The sequence below is a fragment of the Lemur catta genome, chromosome 21, assembly GCF_020740605.2.
Source record: "Lemur catta isolate mLemCat1 chromosome 21, mLemCat1.pri, whole genome shotgun sequence".
Lineage (NCBI taxonomy): Eukaryota > Metazoa > Chordata > Mammalia > Primates > Lemuridae > Lemur > Lemur catta.
The window spans coordinates 34,536,097-34,558,916 of record NC_059148.1 but is presented as its reverse complement, the minus strand read 5'-3'; the positions used below and the strand labels follow the sequence as shown (position 1 = coordinate 34,558,916).

Below are 22,820 nucleotides of genomic sequence, written 5' to 3'. Positions count from 1 at the left end.
CACAGGCCATATTGAGTCTCCGTGTCATGTTGAGGCTCAGTCCCCCGAGGCTGTCGCCCCTCCCACACCTGCCTCTGCAACCTCTGACGGACCGGCTCTAAATGCGGGACACATTCTAAAGTTGTCCAAGTAGATGACCACGTCACCCTACGAAAGGAAAAATTTCATCATTTCCATATATGCAGAAGAATAGAATCTAAAAACTTTGACATCCATTCACGGTAAAAGAATTGCAGAATCCAGAGGAAAGGACGTCTAGAAACACTTTTAAAAAGTCTAAGTCTTTAGAAAACATTCTCAAGGATGAAGAAGTGAAATCATTCTTTGGAAACACGGGCGAGACCAGGGTGTTGACGTGAAATCCTTCTATTGGATACTGCAAGGGACGTTCTAAAAATGCACTCAAACAATGTAAAAAAAAGACAAACCTATAGTGCATTGGGAAGGAAAATCACCTTTTTCATTTTCCTCACCTCCTATGGTTTTCAACATAGAATGTCTGCCCGCATGGATGGGAGACCTGTAGAAATCCTAAGTGAGTTCAGCAAGATAGCTCTATGTGAAATCAACATTGCATCGATACGTTCACTGTTTCTTATTTCATAGCAAATACACGACAAGAAATGCAATGTCTAAAAAGGATTATTCACATTCAAAGGCACAGAAAAACTACATAGCACCTAGGGGCCTTAGGTGCCAACTTAGATGGAAAACTTAGTAAAACCATAAACGATGGGTCAAATCCATGGAGGGTCAGACTATATTCCCAGACAGATGGACACAGAATACCCAAATTAATCGTTCCCCCGAAATTAATAAATCATCAAATTTAAACAGGGGTATAACTAGAAATTTAAAATCTGTTTCTTTCTCTTTTTCTTTTCATTTAGGAAATGGATACGTTAGAGAATAACCATTACTATTATTATATCAACTAGAGTTAACTGTACCAAAACTCTACCACTCATCTTATGAACACTGGAGTTCATTCCTGTGTTGGAAGCTGCTGTGTCTCTTTTTCTGATGGCATCGAACCAAAAACACTTCTCCCAAACATATGCCATCTTGACTGCCATCATTTTCCTTGCTTTTACTTTTAAGGTTTTTGCTGTCTATTAGAGGCCTATCTCATTGAGATATTCTGATAATTTCACAGTTTATATAATATATGTGGAACCTTTCTGGATTCATTCTGGGTAACTTGTGTTCCAGGGCAAGCCCTCTGTTTGGAGAATAATCATTGCTTACACACGAAGCTGGAGGTCACCAGCACTCCTCTGGCATGGCGTTCCATGAATAAATTGAAATCTCTTTGTCCGATCTTTGAATATGTACACGTAAACGGGGCTCCCGTGAGTATCACTCTAGGTGTTTCCTGGTCACGTGTGCTCTCTCTTCTCCATGGCACGTGCTACTCAGAGGATATCCTTGTTCCTAAATTATGCCCATGATTATTTATATCCATTTATGCTGCATTGTTGTCCAAAAGGCTCTATAAATCCACCTTCAGTATCGGCCGTGTGTGTGTGGGTGTGTGTGTGTGTGCGTGTGTGTGTGTTTGTGTGTGGAAGACTTCTCATCCCAGCCAACACAGTGATCGGTTTCTTAAGCTTCCTCAATTCAGTGAATTTGAAATCGTATCTTGCTTCGTGTTTTATTTTGTATCTTTTCAATTAGTAATGAGGATACAGAATCAAATGCATATTAAGCATACGAAACAGAGATATTCTGTTATGTTAACAGTGTGCCAATCATATGCGCTACGGATACCTTGTCCTCTTTGCAATTTGTTTTTGACCCTGTTTATGGCAGCTTTGGAAACTTTTGGTTACGGAGAATTTGAAATTGGAACAATAACAGAAAGAAGAGCATAGTACATACTCATCGCCCTGACTCAAAAATCATCAACTCTTGGCCAGATCTCGTGTCTTTTATACCCGCTACCCATCCTACCTTAAGTTCATCATCCCCTTCATAACAGCCCTTAAGCAACAAAAAGTGAATGTGTTTCTATCAAACGAATGTAGAGATGTCATCACGGCAACATTATTCCACCTAAAAATTTAACCGTATTAGATAGAACAGCAAGTACTGGATGTCGGCGTTTTCCCGACATAAATAAACTCACTTCAGTCTGTGTGAATCTACTAGTCCAAAGACGGTCCAGACATTGCGATTGGTTGACATGTCTTTTGAAAGACTGTCCACACATCCCAAGTAGTTGCGGGCAGCCCCGGTCATCACCATTTCGCTTTGTCTCCTGCTACGGTCCACAGTGATCTGAGTTATTTTTGCATTGTTCCGGATTTAATCATGGATTTAAACATATTTAATGGGTCTCAATATCTTGCCATTATTATATTTACCGGTGATCCACGCTGTCCTGTGTTTGCCTCGTGGGAGTCTACTCACTCTGGTTCCTGGGTCTTTTGACTGGACCCTCGTCGTGTTGGGTATCATGGCATCCGGCTTCCTAGTGTAAGAAGCGTCCGTTTCCCGCCCCAGACTTGAAGTCAGCTGTGTCTCCGAGAAGGCTTAGGACCGTGTCATAACAATGGTTTCTTGAGACCACGATCCACATGCTAGTGAAGTTCGCCTCTATTAAGTTCGTACCGATTTCTCGGCATTTCCCATGGAAAAACTAAAAACAAAATAAAACAAAATCTTATTAAAGGAAAATACACTGAGTTTGCTCTGGTAATCCAAATTCAAACAGAGAACTAAGCGTTTTCTCCTCCACTTTACCGATGGGACCTTTTTCTCTCACACCCAAATTCCCAGTTCTCAAAGACACTGACCTCATTTCTTCTCGGCAGGATCCCACAGAATAATCCTATCCATTCCCAATACAACAGTGGACTAGTTAGTATCTCATGAGGTACAAAACGTGAGGAAGGAACTTTCTACTTTCTGGTTCCACTGTGAAAATCTAAGTGCTGCTGTCAGGTGAAGCCAGTCTGCTCAAAACTCTCTACCGGGCCCTGTCCCAGTGTCTCCCTGTGCCTACCTCCCACAGGATCTGGCTCTGTGTCAAGCCCTGCTCCTCTGGCTTGGCAGAGGCCCCCAGGCAAGTCAGGTGTGGAGGAAGCGCCAACATCACACTCTGAGGTCACCTCCTAGCCCTGTGTACCCCGATGCCCTCCCCTGCCCCGCTCCCCGCATCCCTGAGAGATGTTCCATGAGTTCATAATGCTGGCCATGACCTCACTGCTCCCTCTGCCTCCCCCACTCTCCATACGGATGAATCTTACCCACCTTTAACCTTCAAACTGGCCTCAAATGTCACCTCCTCCAGCCTCAAGTCCACTTGGAACCAACCTTCCTGCAGTTGAGAATGTGGCACGTTCCTACAGTCTCGCTGGCTCTTTCTGAGGACTCGGCCTCCCTCAGCATGCAAGCCCGCCCACCTCCTCATCTGTTTTCTCCACTGCTTAGCAAGGGGCCTTTGCTGCCAAGAGCCCAGTGCATATGGCTAAGTGTCCATTTGATATTTTAAAAGCAATGATGGGCACAATGTCCTGGTCGCTCATCTGTTTGCTTAACCTCACATCCTTTACAGTTAGTTCCTCTGAAAAAATAACTTCAATTCTCACAACTGCGATGCAAACCCTTTCTTGCAACTGTGTGTTCCCTACCCTCAAACCAAAATGAATCAACTCAAAAAATCCCAAACTTCCATGTGGTCTACTGGTTTTCGGGGAGACGCCCAGAGGGCCAGACCTAAAGGTTTGCTGGGTTTTTTCAAAATCTCTCCTAGTCTGACAGTACCATTTAAAAGCCCAAATCTCACATATTTCCTCCAAAAGTGATTCCCAAATGACCTTGCACCTTCAAGGTATGGCTCACCTTTACAAGATGATAAATGATACAGGGAAAGGGAAAAAACCCAATCCGTGAGGCAGGGGAAGAAGAGGACAGACAGGCCAAGGGATTAATGGCAGCAGCACAGAGTAAGCCAGAAGCAAAGTATCCCCCAGGCAGAGAAGCCTCAGGGGCATGCGCAGCCGGGACAGAGCAAGCCGGAGAGGGGTCTCGGCATTGTCTCACCTTGCACTTGTCCAGTGGGCGGGGGGCGCTACCCCATTGGGACGGTTAAGGTTGGACACCAGCACCTTCAGAGTGTCCTGAATCTATAGGAGATGAAAAGGGAAAAACAAGGGCAGGGGAGAAACAAGTGGCTTAGAGACAGGCAAGAAGGTCAGGCATGGAAGAAGAGGTGGGCTCAGGGAAACGAAATGCTGAAGGACGGAGATCAATACCGGGGCCTGCACCATCCTTCCACAGGGCTACCTGCTGCTCTGCTAGAGGCAGAAACAAATAGATGGCAAAGTCTCCGAGTGACACAGCTCCTCATAAGCTCGCGGGGCCCTTTCTTCAGGCCCAGGGTGGGGAGGAAATCTGGCAGGGCTCCAGACCCTCACCTCCACTTTAAAACTTGCCTTCCCCGTGAGGCTTCACTTGAACAAAGGGGGCTACAGCTAAAAAGTAAGTTTGAAAGACACGGATCGAACCCAACAAAATCAACTTATAGAGGTGGAAACTGAGGCCCAGGGGAGGAAGTGAGTTTTCTGAAGTTACCCAGCCAGGTGGTGGCAAAAATGGTCTCCAAAGATCTTCTCCTAATCCTCGTGCCTGGGGCTCTCTGCACCACACCCTGCTGCAGAGACGGGGAGGGCGAGATGGCAAGTGGCTGTTCTCACTGGCCTCACTTCCCCTCGAGGCTGGGGATGAGGAAAAGCAAACAGCAACTACCATTTATTGAATGTCTACTCTACACCAGGCCCTGAACTAGGAATTGATATAAAAAGAACAACAAAAATGAACCTCATCTAAGCTTCTCTAAGTGTAAATAAAACATTACCCCTGTTTTACAGGTGTGAAAAGAGAGGACCAAAGAGACCAATGTGCCCTAAATCACACCCCAAGCAGAGGGAGAGGGAGGATTCAAACACAGAATTCTCACCCAGTACCCGACACTCTTTCCACAACCTTAACCAGTACTCTTACTTCCTTCCCCTAAGCCCCGTCCCCGGGGGCCTGGCCAGCCAAGACGCACATGCTCAGGCGGGCGGCAACCAGCATGAGGAGCAGCTGTTTCAGAGCTACCACCATTTTTAACTTTTTTCTTTTTGCTCTTTATATAAGATGATGGGAGGTTGTGCTTCAGTTGATACTCCGCCACCTGTGGGAAGGAAAAGCAGTGATACTTGTGAGGACCGTGAGCCTATGAAGTCCCATCCTACCTTACAGCTATTTATTTATTCATTTTCTACTTTGCAGTTTTTACAAAAGACTCTCATTGTGTACGCCATCTGATTTCATGCCACCCACAGCCGTACAAGGTGTTGCAATGATCACTGCATGACCGAAATGGACTGATAACAGGGCTTTTAAATAAAAGGCAATAATGGAATTTAAATTCATTCTTCTGACACCAAGCTCCGGGGGTTTTTTGCCATGAATCTGCAGCAGCCAGGGGGCAAAGCCAAAGGCAGAGGTACAAAGCCAGCATTCAGTAGGCAGGAAGTGTGCATTGTGTGGCTTGGAATCAGACAGCAGGGCCCTTTCTTACACACCTGTCAGGCTGCACCCCAGGACGTCCCCAACTTTTCAATGTATCCTAATGCAGAGGATGGTGAAGGCACAGCCCTCGTGAATCCAGGATGACCAAGCAGCATTTCAGAGACCAGACTATTGTAATTTTACAAATCTATGCAAACACCACCCCTAAGTACATTAGTGTTTTTTCTCTCTCAAGAAAATCAGGCAAAACCGATGCTTCAGAAAGACACCCCGTGTTAATCCCGTGGCACTCAGAGAAGCCCAGGTTGAGAAGGGGATTTGGGGAAGATCAAGGAGTGAAGTTCAGTTTCCCAGGATCTGTTCTCCAGAAGGTAAGCAGATCTCATGGCAGAGAGCACTGAGTGAACGTGCGGTAGAGAACTCAGGAAAAAATAGGAAAGTCTCTGTGGAGAGTGGAAACCTGGGAGAAAACCAAACCAAACCCGCTCTCCCATTCCCACCCAGAGACACTGTCAACGTTTTGAGCTTGTTGGTGAAGTGCAGGATTTTCATACTGCCAATGTCTAAGTTAAGGGAGTAAGGGAGCCGGAAACCTCTCAGTCCTAAATCCCGTAGTTCTTAGTCCCCTTCCAGCTGGAAATCTGTGCTACAGAGAAACCAGAAAGGGAGTGAAAACCCTTAGAGGGGTACTGGGTCCTAAGATCAAAGGCCAGGCTCTCTGCAGTAATGACAGTTCCCAGAGGGGTTGTGACATCCTCCCTCCCTAGGCCCAAGTCTCTGCTCCGAGGTGGGGGAGGGGAGCGCAGGGCCAGGACCCAGGTCCCTGGAGACTGGACCCCCCAGAGCCCAGGAAGGGCGGGTTTGGGACAGCAGGAGGTCAGGGCTGAGTCCAGAGCAGGGAGCCCCGGGAGTCCCCAGCCCAAAGTCACCCTGGGGCAACTGGCCAGGGCGGGGGCTGGGCTGAAGGGGAGGGCTGTCTGAGACTTGGATGAGGGGAGCCAAGGGGCGCTGTGGGGACAGCCTGCGTGTCTCAGGAGTGGCTCAGACTGTGGCCATCGTCCTGCCATGGGAGGGAGCCTCGGGCTGGGTCCGGAGCCGCCACCCGGCGCGCTTTACTTTTCCTGGCGCTGGCCAGTGCTCGCTGTCCGGTGTCTGCCGACATCCCGTGGGGGCAGGGTACACGCGGGATCTACAGGGTCGCCCGGTGACACCCCCACAACCACTGCCAACTCGCTCCCACTGAGCACTGGGTACCGGCTCCAGCTCGCTACGGGGCAGAACAGCAACTGACCCCGAGCAGGCGCTGCCATGGCAACACTAGGGCAACACCTGTGTGGGCGTGGCCCAAATGCTCCCAGCCTATTGGTCAATGAGAAAGACGAAAGGGGCGTGGCCAGGCAGCCGCGGGGGCGGGGGATATGCCGTGACGTCACAGCATAAGCAGTGAACGTGCGCAGTCGCTGTCCCCGCCCACTCGGGGGCGGGGCGAGCAGGGGCGGGGCGGGGCGAGCAGGGGCGGGGCGAGCAGGGGCGGGGCGGGGCGAGCAGGGACGGGGCGAGCAGGGGCGGGGCGGGGCGAGCAGGGGCGGGGCGGGGCGAGCAGGGGCGGGGCGAGCAGGGGCGGGGCGGGGCGAGCAGGGGCGAGCAGGGGCGAGCAGGGGCGGGGCGAGCAGGGGCGGGGCGGGGCGAGCAGGGGCGGGGCGGGGCGAGCAGGGGCGGGGCGAGCAGGGGCGGGGCGGGGCGAGCAGGGGCGGGGCGGGGCGGGGCGGGCTCTCGCTGGGCGCGCGCAGCCTTCACTACCGCAGCTCACCGCCTCCTCCAAACAATCCTGGTCCCCCTGAGGGACCCGACAGGCCGCTCTCGGCCCCGCCCTGGGCCCTCCCGCCCCACTGAACCCAGGACCGGGGCCCTCGGACCCCAGGGCTCGGGCGGTGGGCGAGGAACGGAGCGCAGGGGGAAAGCGCATCATTTCAGTCCCTTTCCTGACGCTTCGCAGCCCGCCCCGACTTTCCTGTCCCGGAAGTCACCTCCAGGGACCCCCACCCAGTCCCCCACACGCTCCCTCTCGCAGAACCCCCCTCCCCAATCCCGGGAGTGGATCTGCCCCTGCCAGGCTGGTCCAGCCCGGGCACTGCCGCCTCCCAGCTGCCCTTCCCCGGCCCGCAGTGCCCCTCCTCTGAGCAGGCTCAGGGGCGACCAGCCTGTCCCCTGGGATTCCTCCGCAGGACCGAACCCGGGCTTAACCGAAGGTACCGCGGGGCTGTCGGATCCCCTGCGAGTGCATCTGTGTCCCCTGCCCCACCCTCCATGCTGTAAGTCCCCGCTGCTCCCAGCGCCGCTCTGCATCCAGCCGCAGCCCTGCTCTGCTGAGCACCTCCAGGGCCCTTCTGGATCCCTCCCCTCCCTCCTCTCCTGCTCTCCAGTCTTCAAAGTGCTGTCCTGGCCTGGCCAGGGCCAACCCTCCTCCTCCGGCCTCCTCAGGTGCCTGTCCCCTCCCCAGCGCCAGCGCCAGCCATCTCTCCTGCTCACTGGTTCCTCCCCTCGCCCAGCCCTGCCTTTAAACCCACAGGTCCCCCATCAGGAAAACGCTTGGCCTCTACACTGGCCGCTCCCTTGAGCTGCCAGTGGTCTCTCCTCTTCTCTGGCAAAGCACCCCCAAAACTCAGCCTCCTTCTCTCATCCCCAGATGGGGTTCCCTCTACCACCACTCTCAAGTGAGATCGGGAAAGACTCGGGATGGGTTTGCTCACTGATTAAGCAACTGCCAGGATGAAAGTCCCCACAGAAGAGGGTTTCGTGGGGGGTTTTATAAACGGGGATACCGACCCCCTCCCACCGGCCCTGTTCAGTTCTTTGTTTCTGGGCCAAACTGGCAGGGGAAGAATTGCTTCCCGCCACGTGCAGTGCGTGTGGCAGAGGACAGTGGGCGGAACAGCTGTTTGCAGTAAATTCTTCTCCAAACAGCCAACTGCTATGACCCCTCTGCCCCAGTCGCATCCATCCTTGTGCTCTGGCCCTTCTCAGGAGAGCTAGGGAGGGACAGCCTTCGTCTCCATTAGGGAAGGAGGGGAAGGAATGCTGGCTGCAGCTGCCTGTCACCTCTACAAAGTCTGGGGAGGTCCCCACAGCATGATGTCCAGCCAGGACAGGTGGCCAGACAGTGCCCCCACCACCAAGCAAGTCCAGCCCCCAGAACATCTGACACTCAGTGCCGTCCCAGGACGGGCTCTGGCCTGTCACCCACTGACTGGCCCCCAGCCAGAGGCCCGGGCCAGGTGGCATGGAGCAACCTGGGACCCAGTGCTGCCATCGGGGCCCCGGGGGGAGACAGACTGGAAAATGGGCCCTTCCAGTGCTGAGACAAGCTGGGGGCCCCACCAGCCCAGGACTGGGGGCTGTGGCTTCCCTGTGGCCACAGGCTTGTAGGGCAGCCCTGGCCCAGGGCAAAGGGAAGCTGTTCCTCCAGGGGCACCCGGAACCCCAGGCCCTGCCAAGGGATCCTGCGCCGCCTCTCCCGCTTTCTCCCCACGTCGACCCCGCCTGATCCCAGGGAGGTGCCCGTAGCCTCGTTTCTTGTTGTTTTAGCCAGAGGACCACATCTTGGGCCACCCCATGTGCCCGTGCCCCTGGGGCTTAGTAGAGTCCTTCCTCAGCACAGCCTTCACAGGGCACTTTGGACACTGCCTCCGGGAAGCCCTCCCTGACTGCAGCCCATCCACTTCAACCTCAGCACTGGGCATCCCCCTGCTGGTCATCACTGCCCCAACTGGGCATCTGCACCCACCCGCGATGGCCCCGCTGGCCCCATGCCTGTATTCAGGGCACACACATGCACACATCACCCCAACAGCGTCTGCTGGGCCCAGTTCCTCAGGTCACCCAGGCCTGTTGGGACAAGCCCTGAAGCAGCAGAGGCTCGTGGGGGCTGAGGGCCCTTCCGGGCTGGGGGTGGGCTCATGCTGCCACAGGCCCCCAAAAGCCCCCAGGGTCTTAGCACTGGGCACCTCCGGCCCCACCCACCACAGGAGTGGCTCCCTGCGGGGGGGGGGCCATAACCCCCAGGAGAGGCCTCTGGCCCCTAAAAACTGCCAAGGACAACAGGCTGACCATGGAGTAGGGGGGGTCCAGAGATCCCCCAGAGAGGGCCAGTGCCCAGGTGGGACCCCACAGTCACACCCCCGGTGCACATAACCCGTGCAGGTGTCCCCACGCCCCCTCCACCTGGGGGGCAGCCAGCCTCTAGGCTCCGGCCTCACATGACAATGGGGAGGGCGTGTGGTTTCCAGGGAGGGGGACATTCCCCCACACACACACTGGGCCCCGACGCTGCAGTGCAGGGAACAAAGGGGAAAAGGCCCTGGGGGCCTGCAGGGAGGTCCCTCCATCTGCCCCCCATCTGCACAAGGACCCAGCTCCCACCAGGAGTGGGGGGCTCCCGGCACAGGGCAGAGGCTCAGCTGCTGCGGACCCCTGCTCACAGGTGGGCTCTGAGCTGCCCGCCAGGCCTCTGAGGGTGACGTCACACCCCAGCCCCCCCACCCCCGGCACTTACTGCTCCAGGGGATTTCTCTGTGGCAGGTGCTGCCGGGGACCTGGGGGTGCTGCTGGCCTGTGGGTCTGCAGGAGAGAGTGGGGGTCCCCCCAGGGCTGCTCAAGGCCCGCAGTCGCCCTACCCAGACTGAGTTGGCCTGTGGCTGCTGTGCCGTCCCCCATGGAAGGACCAGGGAGCCCTTATGGCTCCAGCCCTGGAAGGCCACGGGCTGCCCAGAGTCCAGCCAGGGCAGGGCGCCAGGACCCCAAGACACACCAGGCCTGAGTCCTGCCCGGAAGGCTTGGTGTTGCAGGGACATGGAGTGGAACCCAGCGTAGCCGCCTCCTGGGGTAGGGATGGGGACACAGCCTGTGCACCCGCTGCCAGGCTCTGAGGTCATCCTCCCCACCCCCATGGGTGGGGACAGAGGGACCAGCACTGTCCTGCCAGGCAGGGCTTCCAGTGTCTTCGGGAGCCAACCCTACACTCAGCCCCACACCTTGGCCTCAGCAGACCCCTGTGGGCCCAACAGGGGGCACTCCAGGGAGCTGGGGCAGGGACAGAGGCTGCTCCTGGGGAACTGGCAGCACAGTCCCCCACAGAAGGGTCCCCAGGGGACAGAAGTACCCGACAGCCCCTGGGACCCACCCCTGCCTTTCCCTGAGCACTGAGGCTGTACCCTCCAACGTGCCTCCCCTCCCCTCCCTGCAGGCTGGTCGCATTTTTCCCAGCTGAGAGCACTTGCACAAATACTGACTGGCAGACACTGATCTGCAGGGAGAGGCGGCAATGGGAACTTCGCCCCCCACCGCTGGGATCCCCGACTTCCGCCTGCCTGTCCACCCGAGTATCTGTCTGTCAGAAAGAGGCCCTGGCCAGCTGTCCTGGAGGCCTGGCCAGCTGCACAGGTGCTGGTGGGAAGGGAAGCCCCGGCTCAAGGGCTCCCGTCTGTCCCCAACCTGGTCTCAGCTCCCAGGCGACACCAGCCGACCCGACCGGGCTCCCTGAGGGCCGCACTTTCCGTGCAAGAGTGCAGGAACCCGCCTGAGGACCGGGCCCTGAGGGACAAGGAGGTGAAAGGCGGGGGCTGTGCTCACCTCCTTGGCTGGGTCCATGGCTTCCAGCAGCTCAGAGGCAGGAGTCAGGGCATCCCAGGCAGCCTGCAGAGTGGCCTTGAGGGTGGCATTGTCCCAGGACAGCTCCTGCTTCCCTTGCTGAAGGCAGCTGGGGGCAGGGAGGTCAGAAGGAAATAGGGGGTGAGAAAGGAGTGAATGAAGGAGGCCATGGGCCTGGGGGGAGGGGGAGCATGGGGAGGGGAGGTGTCAGGGGAGGCGGAAGGGGAGCAGCTTGGGGGTTCTTCACCAGGGCTTCCTCCAGGCGCTCCTGGTTGTGGCTATTGAGCTCCTCAGCCTCCCACGTGGACGCCCACCGCACGGTTTCTATAATTTGTCACTATTTGAAATTATCTTTTTGATGTATTTCCTTCTCCTCTCTAGAAGGTAAGGTCCTTGAAGGCAGGGATTTTTATGTTTTCATTGCTGAATTCTGAGCACTCAAAAGTCAGAATAAGGTCATCTCTGTGGGTAGCTGTGTGGGGGTCATAACTGAGAAGGGGCATATAGGAACCTCCCGGGTACTGGAAACCTGATATACCTTGACCTGGTACATAGACCTCTACACAGACATGTGAACATGCATTGAGCTGGACAGTCTGGGTTAGTGCACTTTATGGTAAGTATGTTATATCTTAATTTAAAATAATTGTAAGGGAATGGCTACTATCAAATGTAACAACATGGTTTAGGAGTATGAAGAATGAGGAAAAGCACTTAGCTGATTATTTGGGAACTAACTTGGAAATTGTCGAGATTAGGCTGAACAGGTTACTGGGGGTAGAAACCAGATAGGTAAGACAGTTAAGAAAGCAAATATAAAGCAGTCTATTTAAATGTGTGGCTGTACAAAGGAAAACAAGTAGGAAATGGCATTTAGAAATGACGATCTAGATGCTAGTTGTGCTCAGTGTAATTGGGTTGTCACTGCTTCTAAGTGTTTTCAGTGGAAAGGCTAAAATATGTATTTTTAAAATACAAAATGAGTTTATATTACTTCTAACTCAACTGTAATGGTACAGAATTTAAAACTCCACTCTTGATTTTTTTTAACCTGTATCTTTTTCCTTGTACACAAAAGGTCTTGGTTCCTATTGACAAAACATTAACATAATTCCCCTCTCTTACATTGATTTTCAAACGTTAGCTCAATCTTGCATTCCTGAAGTCAATTCGGCTAAAATGAATTATTCTTTTCGTAAACTGCTGAATTAAGTTTGCTCTATTTGGTTTAGAAGTTTTTGCATCCCTGTTTATGAGACTGGCCTTTAATTTTCCATTCTTGTAATGTCTTTCTCTGGTGTTGGTGTTCGGACTGCTGATTTCTCTGGAAGACGTTTTAGAATGATTTTCTTTCTTCTTTAAGTGTTTGGGAGAACTCACCAACGTAGCCATCTGAGCCTGGATTTTATTTTGTGGGATTCTATTTAGGATTCAATTTCTTTAATAAATACAGGACTAGTAATATGTTTTGTGATGCCCTAGTGTCATTTCTGTTAAGTTAAATTTTTTCTAGGTAGTGGCGCATTTAATCTAAAAATTTCAATGCATTAAAGTCATTCACGATGTCCTCTATTGTCTTTTTAATGACTATAAAATCTGTAGTCATACTTTCTTCTTGGAAAAAATTCTTTACCTTGGCTATTTGTGTCTTTTCATTATTTTCTTAATCAGTTTAATCATGTATCATTTAATATGATAAATTTATATCTGCCAATATAAAATATAAAAATCAATTTTATTATATTTCTTCAAGAATCAACTTTTAGATTTGTTTCTTGTTATATACTTGTTTTTGTTCCATTAGTTTCCATGCTTCAGTTATTTCCTTTGGGTTATTACTTTCCTTGTTTTCTCCAAACTTCTTGAGTTATATATTTTGGTCATTAATTTTCTGTCATTTTTCTTTTGTGACACAGGCATGTAAAGCTATCCATTTCAGTTAGCACAGCTCTAGCTGTACCCCACAAGTTTTATATGGAGCATTTTCATTATCATCCACTAAAACATTATGTTCTAATTTTCATTATGACTTCTTTCACTCACTGATTATCTAGACATATATTTCCAAAACAGAACTTTTCCTTACTGATTTCTAGCTTATTAGCATTGTAGTCTGAAAACTTTTTCTAGTCCGTTGGTATTTACTGAGACTTATTTTAGGGTCCAGCACGTGGTCAAACTGTAAATATTTCAGGAGACCTGAAGTGACTTGACTTTGCAGTTCTGGTGTGCACTATGTTCTCTATTAGTCCAGAAAGTCGAGTTCTTTGCATAGTTGAAATGTTCTAGAACATTACTGATTTGTCTGCTGCTTCCATCAGTTAAAGAGGTATGATTAAAATCTCCCATTAAAATAACAGAATTACCATTGCTCTTGCTAGTTCTGGAAATATTTGTTTCATATATTTTGAAGGTATTTTATTAGATGCATAAGAATTTTGAGTTATTCATCGCTGGTACACTGAGTATTTCTTTTTTTTTTTTTGAGACAGAGTCTCACTCTGTTGCCCAGACTAGAGTGCCATGTATCGAACTCCTGACCTCGAGTGATCCTCCCGCCTCGGCCTCCCAGAGTGCTAGGATTACAGGAGTGAGCCACCGCTCCTGGCCTGAATATTTCTTTTAATAATTTTATTGCTTTAAAATCTACTTTCTCTACTACTAATATACCATGGTTATTTCTTTTTCCATGCTTTTGTCTTTTTTAATTATTCATTTATTTTTATTTCAGGAAATTATGGGGGTACATTTTGCTTACATTTTATAACTTATCTTTTGATATCCTGGTATTTTTTAGATATCTCTCTAAAGATACTACATAGGTTTGTTTTCAGAAATCCAATCTGATAATCTTAGTCTTTTATAGCATTTAGTTCATTCACATTTATAGTTATATTTACTGACATAATTAGGTTTCCATCATCTTACTAAGTACTTCCTATTTATCGTGACTCTTCTATGTGTTTTTTTTACTCTCCTTTATTACCTACTTCTGTACTATTTTTTATTACTCCATACCTTTCCTCCTATAATAGTAGGGGAATTATACACTTTTTCTTGTGGTAAAATATACATAACTCTGCCAGTTTTAAATACAAAGTTCCGTGGCATTAAGTAAATTCCATTGTCATGACCGATCACCACCAATCTCCAGAATTTTTTCATCCTCCCTAAGTGAAATTCTGTACCAATTAAACACTGACTTGTTATTCTCCCCTTCTCCCAGCCCCTGACAAACACCATTATGCCTCGTCTCTATGAATTTAAGTATCTCATATAAATGGAATCATAGTGCATTTATCCTTTGTGACTGACTTATTTAACTTAGCTTAATGTTCAAAGTTCTTCCATGTTGTATAATGGATCGGAATTTCATTACTTTTAAAAGTTGAATAATAATCCATTATATGTACATACCACACCTTGTGTTGATCCATTCATCTATCAGTGGGCACTTGGGTTGCTTCCACCTTTTAGCTACTGTGAATGCTACTATGAACATGGGAGTACAAATACTTGTTAGAGTTCTTGCTTTCTTTTTTTTTTTTTTTTTGAGACAAAGTCTCACTTTGTTGCCCGGGCTAGATTGAGTGCCGTGGCGTCAGCCTAGCTCACAGCAACCTCAAACTCCTGGGCTCAAGCGATCCTCCTGCCTCAGCCTCCCGAGTAGCTGGGACTACAGGCATGCACCACCATGCCCGGCTAATTTTTTTTCTATATATATATTTGTAGTTGTCCAGATAATTTATTTCTATTTTTAGTAGAGACGGGGTCTCGCTCAGGCTGGTCTCAAACTCCTTAGTTCAAGCGATCCACGCACCTCGGCCTCCCAGAGGGCTAGGATGACAGGCGTGAGCCACCTCGCCCGGCCGAGTTCTTGCTTTCACTTTTGGGTATACACTCAGAAGTGGAATTGTTGGATTATACATTAATGCCACGTTAATGTTTTGAGTTACTGCCATACTGTTTTCCACAGCAGTGGTGCTATCTCACATTACCACCGGGAATGTACAAAGCTTCCAGTTTCTCCATAACATTATTATCTTCATGGGTTTTTTGGGTAATAGATATCCTAATGGGTATGAAGTGGTATCTCACAGTGTGTGTGTGTGTGTGTGTGTGTGTGTGTGTGTGTGTGTGTGTGTGTGTGTGTGTGTGTGTTTTGAGATGGGGTCTTGCTATGTTGTCTAGGTTGGTCTTAAATTCCTGGGCTCAAGCAATCCTCCTGAGTAGCTACGACTGCAGGAGTATGCCACAGCACCTGGCTTCTCATTGCGGTTTTGACTGTTTTTCCCTAATAAGTAGTAATATTGAACACCTTTTTGTGTGCTTATTGGCGATTAGTGTATCTTCTTTGGAGAAATATCTACTGAGATCCTCTGCCCATTTTTTAATTGGGTGCTTTCTTGTTGAGTTGTAGTTCTTTATATATTCTGAGTATCAATCCCTTATCAGATATATTGAGGTCATTAAATCTGAAATGTCTGATTTTCAATCAAAAGTGTGGCTTATTACATCTTAAACAAGAAGCAGTACAATTCATCAAAGTATGTGCCTAAACTAGTGACACAGTTTTGCCATCTCGACGGTAGCTTGTTTGTGCCATCAGCGAAGACCTGCAGAGTGAATGGCAATGAAATCTCCAAAGGGGTTTTCGATAGCTTGTTGAGAATCGAGTATTTTTCCTTGCAAGACGTGGTCCAAACCCTGGAAGTGGTAGTCAGTGGGTACAAGTTCGGGTGAATATGGTGGATGACCGAGTTTCCAAGTCCAGCCTCTGTAGTTATAGCAGTGTTGTTTGTGCAATGTGTGGTTGAGTATTGACTTGCAAGCGGACTGGCCTGTCTCTATCAATCAATCCTGCTGCTTAATCGCAAGCATCCTCATCATTTCATCCGATTGGCTGCAGTAGACATCCACTGTAATCCACTGACCAGGCTTCATGAAGCTGTAGTGGATAATACCAGCGCTGGACACCAAACAGACAACGTTAGCTTCTTTTGAAGAATACTCGGTTTTAGACTGTTGTGGCACTTCATCTTTATCCATCCGCTGTGTCAAATGCTTGCAATTATCAAAAATAATACATTCTTCATCACACATAGCAATACAGTGTAGAAATGGCTCATCTTTATGTTGTGACAGCAAAGAAAGGCAAGCTTCGAGATGATTTCTCTTCTGACACTCGTTTAATTCATGCAGAACCCATTGATCCAGCTTCTTTACCTTGCCAATTTGTTTCACATGGTCCAGTGTTGTAGGAACAGTAACAGCAAACCTTGCTGCTGGCTGATTCACACGTCCATTGAGACGGATTCGCTTCCACTACAACTTTTAGCTCATCATTATCCACCTTGGTCTCAGGTTACCCACGTGGCTCATTTTGCAGATTAAAATCACCAGATTGGAACTTCAAACCATCGATAATACTGGGTGTTCATTAGCCATATCCTTCCAAACACTTCGTTGATATTTCAAGCCGTCTGCACTGTACTGGTTCCAGGATAGACTCATATTCGAAAATAACATGAATTTTTGACTTATCCATGGTTTCACAAAAACTGCCCCCCCAAAAGACTTTGAAAGATAATCATAAGCCAAAATGTCAGTTTGAAAGACTGAGGATATACCTTCATAATAAAAATAAAAGAAGAAGTGTCAAAGTGAAATGTCAGAGATATCAACTGTCAACTTTTGTACTTAAGGAGATCGGACATTTCATACTTAATAACCTAATACAATTTGCAAGTATTTTCTCTCATTCCATGAGTTGCCTTTTCATTCTTTTGATATTATCCTTTGATGTCCAAAACTATTAATTTTAATAAAGTCTAATTTAGTTTTAATTTTGCTGCCTCTGCTTTGGTGTCATATCTAAGAGATCACTGCCAAATACAATGTTGTGAAGGTTTTTCGCTCTGTTTACGTCTAAGAGTTTTATAGTTTTTACCCTTATGTTTAAGTGTTTGATCCACTTTGAGTTAATTTTTGGATATGGTGTAAGTAGAGGTCCAACCTTTTTGTATGCTTTTTAAAATTGTTCTTTTAGGGTTGCCCCCAAAATTACAACATGCATTCTTCAGTTATCAGAATCTGATGTCAACCTGTACATGTGTGGAAAAGAGAGTTAACACGGTAGGCCTGAGGCTGCTATCCGTAGAAAGACCTGCTTGCAAGGCTGGCCCTTGGCTGATGTCTGGAAACTACAATTTGTCAGGGTGGAGGGTGAGGGGAGGTGTCTCACCATTTCCAGAACTGATAAGTACACCTCACCATTTTAAAACTGTGTAACAATGTGGTTTATGCTGAACAGCGGCTTGCTCTCTGAAAGAGTCTGGAACTTCAGTATGTGCTAGGCAGAAGGCCCGTACATAAGCAACCTGGGCATTGAGACTTTCATGAGCTTCCTTGGGAGACATTTTGTAGATGCTGTTAACAACTGATTACTGGAGGAATTAAGCAAACCCTATGTGACTCCACTGAGAGAGGAATCTCAGAAGGTTATTTCCTCCAGACTGCATCCCGTATGTCTTTTCCCTTTGCTGATCTTGCTTTGTGTCTTGTAATAAATCACAGCAATGACTACAACTATATGCTAAGTCATGTGAGTCCTCCAGCAAATGACAGAGCCTGGGGTGATCTTGGGGACGCCCCCAAAAGGACATTTTACCCGCTTACTAAACTGCAAGGTGCTTAGAATAGTTAACCCCCTCATCATTACTAGCATGGTCTTGCGTTTCAATTAGACTCCCCAACACCATTACTCTTGTTTTATAAGTCAATTGAGATATACCACATAATTACTCTTTTTAAATCCTCATTTCTCCTGTACATTTGACTTTTCATTGAAAATTACCTTCCTTCTTCCCAGAGAATGCTATAGTATTTTCTTTAGAGTGAGTCTTTTTCTGAAGTAACAAATCAGTTTTTTTTAATTTGTGTGAAAATTATTTTACATGCATTCTTGAAGGCTCTTTTCTGGGGTATAGAATCGTAGAGGTTTATGGAATTATTTGACAGTTTATGTTGAGAATCAGATATCAGTATAATTGCTGCACTCAAGGTAAACTATTTCCCTCCAGCTGCTTTATAGAATTTCTTTTTGGTTTTGATTTTTTAAAGCAGTCTTTCTCTGATGTGCTAAGGTTTTTATTTTTCCTACTTGTGATCTAAAAGGGTTTTATTGAATTTGTGTCCTGATGTTTTTCACCATTTTCAAAATCTTTGAGCCATATTTTTTTCACGTATCATATCTGCTCTATTTTCTCTTTCCTCTCCTTTTTTTTTAAAACTCTAGTTACAAAGATATTAGAAATCACCACAGGCAGACTTTGCAAATATTGTGGGTTTGGTTCCAGACCACTGTAACAAAGTGAGTTATGTGACATTTTTGGTTTCCTAGTGCATAAAAATTTATGTTTATACTAAAATACTGTAGTTTATTGAGAGTGCTATAGGGGGTGGGAAAGGGGTAAAGGAAAAAAAGAGTGCTGTAGCACTGTCTAAAACATAACGTACCTACTTTAATTTTAAAAATGCTTTATTACTAAAAATTGCTAATGATCATGTGAGCCTTTGGTGAGTCATCTTTGTGCCGGTAGAGGGTCTTGCTTCACTGTTGAAGGCTGCTGACTGCTCAGGGCTGTGGTTGCTAAAGGGCGAGGTGGCTGAGGCAGTTTCTTAAAATAAGACAATAATGAATTTGACACATCGATTCACTCTTCCTTTCACAAAACATGTCTCTATAGTATGCAGTGCTGTTTGATAGCATTTAATTCACAGAACTTCTTTCAAAACTGGAGTCAGTTCTCTCAAACCCTGCTGCTTTATCAACTAACTTTATGTGATAATATAAAGATCTTGTTGCCATTTCAACAATGTTCACAGCATTTTCACCAGGAGTAGGTTCCATTTCAGGAAACCACTTTCTTTGCTCATCCACAAGAAGCAATTGCTCATCCAGTCAACTTTTATGATGACACTGCAACAATTCAGTGACTTTCAGGCTCCACTTGTAACTCTAGTTCTCTTGCTATTTCTGCCATGTGTGTAGTGACTTCCTCTACTGAAGTCTTCAACCCCCTCAAAGTCACCCATGAGGGTAAAAATCAACTTCTAGACTGTGAATATTGATATTTTGACCTCCTCCCATGAATCACAAATGTTCTTAATGGCATCTAGAAAGATAAATCTTTTCCAGAAACTTTCAATTTACTTTGCCCAGATCCATCAAAGAAATCAGTATATATGCCAGCTAAAGCCTTACAAAATGTATTTTTCTTTTTTTGTTGAGACAGGGTCTTGCTCTGTCACCTAGGTGAGAGTGCAGTGGTGCAATTAGCTTACTGCAGCCTCGAACTCCTGGGATTAGCGATCCACCTGTGAAATATATTTCTTAAAGAATAAGACTTGAAAGTCGAAATTACTCCTTGGTCCACGGGTTGAAGAATGGATATTAGCAAGCATAAAAACAACTTTAATATCCTTGTACATCTCCATCAGAGCTCTTGGGTGACTAGGTGTACTGTTGATAAGTGGTAATATTTTGAAAAGAGTCTTTTCCTGAGCACTAGGTCTCAGGAGCAGGCTGAAAAGATTCAGTAAATCATGCTGTAAACAGATGTGTTTTCACCCAGGCTTTGTTGCTCCACTTACAGAGCGCAGGCACAGTAGAATTAGCATCATTCCTAAGGACTCTTGAATTGTCAGAACAATAAATGGGCACAGGCTTCAATTTAAAGTCACCAGCTACATTAGCTCCTAAGAGTCAGCCTGTCCTTTGAAGCTAGGCATTGACTTCTCTAGCTATGAAAGTCTTAGATGATATCCTCTAACAGAAGGTTCTTTCTTCTACATTAAAAATTTGTTTTTTAGTGTATCAACCTTCATCAATTATCCTAGCTAGATGTTATGGATAACTTGCTGCAGCTTATCCATCAGCACTTGCTGCTTCACCTTGCACTTTTATGTTATGGAGATGGCTTCTTTACTTAAGCCTCATGAACCCCTTGCTAGCTTCATACTTTTCTTCTGCAGCTTCCTCACCTCTCTCAGTCTTTGTGGAATTGAAAAGAGGAGCCTGCTCTAAATTAGATTTTAGCTTAAGGGAATGTTGTAGCTGCTGTGATCTATCCAGACCACACAAACTTCCTCTGTATCAACAATAAAGCTGTTTTGCTTTTTTGTCATTCATGTGTTCACTGGAGTGGCACTTTGCATTTCCTTGAAGAACTTGTCCTTTGCATTCACAGCTGGGCTAACTGGTGTGACAGGCTTAGCTTCCCCGGAGCTTTTGAAATGTCTTCCTCATTTTCTGTAGAGATAGGGTCTTTCTACGTTGCCCACGCTGTTCTCAAAACTCCTGGCCTCAAGTGATCCTTCCGCCTCAGCTTCCTGAAGTGCTGGGATTACAGGTATGAGCCACTGTGCCCACTGGCTGTGATTATTTTTGATTGTATGTTCTTACGTATAAAATAAACTACCAAGTACAAAATTGTTGGCATAAATAATCTGAGGCCTAAAATGATATTATTTTCTTCCAGAGAAGTCTTACTTTCATTTCTTCCAGGTGCCTGGCAGAACTCATAACCCAAGATCATCTCAATCGATTTAAGGACTAAATTCTGAAGCTGAGTTACAGCCCTTCTGAGGAACATGTATTTCTAGTTCAAAATTATTCTCCTCAAGTACAGCCCGTTGGGGTCCCGACTCCCATGCTGAGAATTTACCAAGAACCCATCCCCCTGGCTGCAGTGCTATCAAAATGGCCCATGCACTCCCAGCTTCCCCTCTGCAAATACTGGGGGAAAGTGCCCCACACACTGGGCAGGCTTTGAGACTCCTCTCTGTACCCTGATCCAGTAATTCGTCATTATCTTGACAGCTCACCAATGCCTTCAAGCAGATTTCTTTTTATATTTATTCAGCTTTTCTAGTTGTTCTCAGTGGACAGTTGGCTTGAGTCATCTACACACCTGTAACTGGAAACACAAGTCTCTCCTATTTTGTAAAAAGTATTCTATATGTTCATTGGTGGTCATTTTAAAATATATAAACAAATCCTTTGCTATGCCTTTCTTTAAGAGGTGGGGTTAAATCTCCCTCCCCTTGAGTATGAGACGCATGTAGTGACCTTCATGTAATAGAATGTGGCAAAATGATGGATTGTGATTGCTGAGGGTGGGTCAAAGCAGCTTCCACCTTGCTCTCTTGCTCAGGGGAAGCCAGCTGCCACGATGTAAAGGCATTCGAAGAGTCCTACAGAAAGGCCCATGCAGTAAGGAATTGAGGCCTCTTGCCAAGAGCCATGTGAATGAGCCATCTTAGGAGATCCTCCAGGCTCAGTGTGGCCTGTGGATGACTACGGTCCAGGCCAACTTCTTTACTGCAACATGAAAGACCCTGAGCGAAAACTACCCAGCTAAGCCATCCTTGGATCTTAATCTGCAAACTGTGAGATGATAAATGTTAAACCAATCAATTTTAGGGTGAATGGTTTTATATTAATATGTTTATTTTTAAATTTTATATTTTATTATTTTTAATTTAATACTCATTTTATGTGAAAAATGAAATCAATAGCTTAAAAATTTAAAGTAATATTTAAGTAAAAAAGAATATCATTCCTTGATCTCGTTTTTACTCCTAACTGGAATGGATTTCAGAACGGATGAAGTCATTTCCACATAGTATTAATAGATAAGCCATTCAGAAAACCTTTAGGATTTATTCTTACTTCCTGAAGAGGTTCTACAACATGGTCTCTATGCAAAGGGAAAACATACATGAGCATTTGTCTTTTCCAAAGTAACTCACTGTGACTATAGCTGAGTTATTGAATTGAACTATGCTTTTACACAAAAAGCTTAAAACCAATTAAAATATAATTTTAGTTGTTACCTGCTGACTTCTGGATGTCGTTCAGCCAGTCTCTTCATGATCTAGGTGAAGCTACGCAAGTTCAATGTATTTGGAGGTATGAAACTAATAGGTGCATCAGGTAATAATTTCGCAGATTCAGTTTGTTTACAATTCTTCTTGACACCCTAAATAAGCATTTTAAAAGTTTTCTTAAAACCATTACATAGAGATAATCCAGCTTATTCAATTAAAATAAATTTTAAAATTATAAATGAAATAAAATGTTCTAAAAATTTTACTTTAAGATTATTAATACCAAGTAAATTGACTTCAGCTGTGTTCAGGGCCATGGATTAAAAAAAACATGCCCAACATATTTTTTTATACTAATGATAATGTCTACGAGACTATGTCTAAATCAGCCTTTCTCTACTGGGATTCCTCCTCTGAACCACAGAACACAGAAAATGATGTAACTATTTTCTCAACGACAGGACATAACTAGATCCATCCCAGATGCACAGGAGAGGGGTTAACCCATTAAATAAAATGAATGTTTTGGGCTTAGGGCATTAAAGCTTAATTCTTTTAATCAATCCAACTGAGAAAGGCTGGTCTGAAGAGTAATATTCTATATTTTATTTACTAAATACCGTATGTAATGAACACAAACTATATGCCCAGAATTATGTGACAGGTTATGGGGGGGAAACTAGTAATATAAAGTGCAGCCCCCTTCACTGGTGAAAAGATGAAATTAAAATGATCAATTAGTTACTATTAACCACGCA

General features: G+C 46.6%; 1 pseudogene; it reads right to left on the bottom strand.

The window, feature by feature from the left end:
- Positions 1–9,398: 9,398 nt before the first annotated feature.
- LOC123626000 overlaps positions 9,399–22,820 on the bottom strand; it is a 36,034-nt pseudogene continuing 22,612 nt past the window's right edge.